This window comes from Leopardus geoffroyi, chromosome B4 (genome assembly GCF_018350155.1).
Source record: "Leopardus geoffroyi isolate Oge1 chromosome B4, O.geoffroyi_Oge1_pat1.0, whole genome shotgun sequence".
Taxonomy (NCBI): domain Eukaryota; kingdom Metazoa; phylum Chordata; class Mammalia; order Carnivora; family Felidae; genus Leopardus; species Leopardus geoffroyi.
In genome coordinates, this window is record NC_059341.1 from 97701239 (window position 1) to 97703983 (window position 2745).

A 2745-nucleotide genomic window follows, 5' to 3' on the forward strand; every position below is an offset into this window, starting at 1 on the left:
GGAGGGTGGGGCTGGAGCTTGAGGAAAGACAGTCATACAATGTTTTTCCTCCAGTCCTAGCCCCCACCTCTACTGCTTTAGCCATAAGCCAATACAGATAAGGAATACTAGATTGCTTTTCTTTTGGAGGAGGTCATGAAGAGGACGTGACTGCTGGTTGACCTGCAAGTTGAACCCAGGCAATTAGAGGCTTCCCACCTTCTCTTCTGTCCTTGGAATGCATGCCCCTGTCGCATTCTCACACTAGGAGCTCTTTCAAGGATGCAGTCTTTTGAGACCATCTGGACTGAATACGGTACTGAACCTGGTGAAGGTCTCTATAAACTTTGAGGATTTGGGCTGGCTGGTGTGGAAATCTCCTTGTCTTCCAGTTGCCCAAGACAAGCCATGGAAGTAAGTTCCCCGGCAAATTCCGGAGTGACCTGCCTTTTCCTCCGGTCTCCCCTTGCCCTCTATGGGGTGGGGGGAGCAGTTACAGATTTCACCTGGGGAACTCCCCACTTTGTGAACATTTTCTCCAGCAGAATGTTGTGTGAGGGCAGACAATATATAAATTAGGAATGTGAGAGTAAAATGTGAATAAAGGAATCTGAGCTTATGTCCAAAGACACAGGACATAGGGGTGTCTGGGCGGCTTGGTAGGTTAAGCGTCCAACTTTGGCTCAGGTCACAATCTCCTGGTTTGTGAGTTTGAGCCCCACGTCAGGCTCCCTGCTGACAGCTCAGAGCCTAGAGCCTGCTTTGGATTCTATGTCTCCCTTTCTCTGCCCCTCCCCTGCTCACACTCTTCTCTCTTTCTCTCTCAAAAATAAATAAACATTAAAACAAACAAAAAGACTTCAAAGTCACGGGACATAGGAAACTCCCGATCACTGGCCGTTGGCCATGAGAATAGCACAGTTGATGTGCTACTATGACAATCGTTGGCAAATGTTTATGAATACTGGCCATTGATTGTAGGGACAAGTTGAGCCAGCCTGGCACCAGCAAAATAGAGCAGCTACTCAGAGCACACCCAAAGGAAAACCAGTATCCACATGCTGTTCCAAAAAGAGTTCATAACTTTGCTGACTTCCCTCGTGAATGCTTTGTAATGCCTTTCCTTTAAGAGTTCTGTAGCTGTTTAAATGAGCTCACCTAACCATGTGGAGACCTCTTACTGATACTTTGCATACTCTTCAACTTTTGGGCAATTTAGGGTTGCTTTTGGGATGGTGATAGTAAATCCATTTTAGTGCTGAACTCCAAGTCTCTCTATTTTCTAGAACTGCTCATCAAAAACCATTGTTATTTTAATAGGTTAATTGGAGTGGGAGAAAGCATTCTGATCCCCCACAGAGATCAGATAGTAATCAAACCTTTCTATCTCCTTATTTATTCTATCATTCCTTTAATGTGAATACTTTCTCCTTTCATCATGGCCTTCTCAATGCTATTTATCTTTTAGGGCTCTAACCATGTGTTAGTACAACCACTACTTGGGCCATTTCTATCACAGTCACCTGGGGTGCTGGTTAGAAATGCAGACCAACTGCATAAATCGGAAACTCGAGGGATGGTCCAGAAATCTAGATTTTCACAAGCTCCACAGGCATCTTTCATGCATGCAAGTGTTTGAGAAACATCATTCTATTCAAATACCATGAAGTCTTTTTCATTCCCCTAGAAAACCAGTGTACTTTATCTGTCTTTGTAATTTCTAAAAAAGTTTACATTTGTATCCTTCCTACAATATTTATAATATTCTGTCTTATATTATAATTTGTCATAACATAATGATCTGTGCACTTGTTTTATTCCCTCTATAATAGGGATAAGCTTCTTGCAGACTAGACCTGTGTATCTCTGGAGCATCTGGCATGGAGCTTGGCTTCAAGCAGGTGCTCAATTCTTATCTCTAAGAAAGCATGAAATGTTACCTCCAGGCCTTTCCCCTCCTCTTCTGTCAGTGCACTGTGAACATAAGCTACAGTATAAGTCCAAAGTGCTTGTACCATATTAAAATAAATGAACTGCTTAGAAAACCTCTTGCTTGAACTAAGCTTAGTTCACAGAATTTGGTCCCAGATAAATAGTTGACTCAGGCTTTTTTGTTCTCTGTAAATCTCCTTATCAGCAGAAGGTTTATTTTTGAAGCTCATGGCTCAATATAGTGAAACGTAGTCACTTGAATCAAGAACTAAAGAACGATTCATGGCTCAGGTCATAAAAATTACCTATATGTCTGTCAGTGGTGAATCATTTATGATGTCCTCAGTACAGTTTGAATTTTCAAAAGGTTAACTTTGGATGTGCATTTTTAGAGTGTGTATGTTTGTTTAGAATATGTCAAGCTACAAAAAGGGCATTTTCTTAAAATACCACTGTTTAATTTCTACAAAATCCAAGTGGACAAAGAAACATTCTCAAGTTGAAGATCAGAGGCATGGCTTGAACTTCAGTTGTTCACCTGCAGTTATGATGGGTGTTCCCTGATATCTGGTTTTCCTTAAGTCAGGATGTAACCTAACTACTTTAAACATGTGTTGCTGTAGATTAAATGACCCAAATGATTTGTTTTGTTTTCTAATATTGAAAAACATGATGCTTTTCCTTCTCTTTTGCAAACCAGGTAAAATCCAGTAAAGCACATAAACACAAAATATAATTGAAGTACTGATTAAAAAACTCACATAAATAGACTTATTGTAATCATTTTGCAATATATACACATATCAAATCATCATTTTGTATACCTTAAACTTA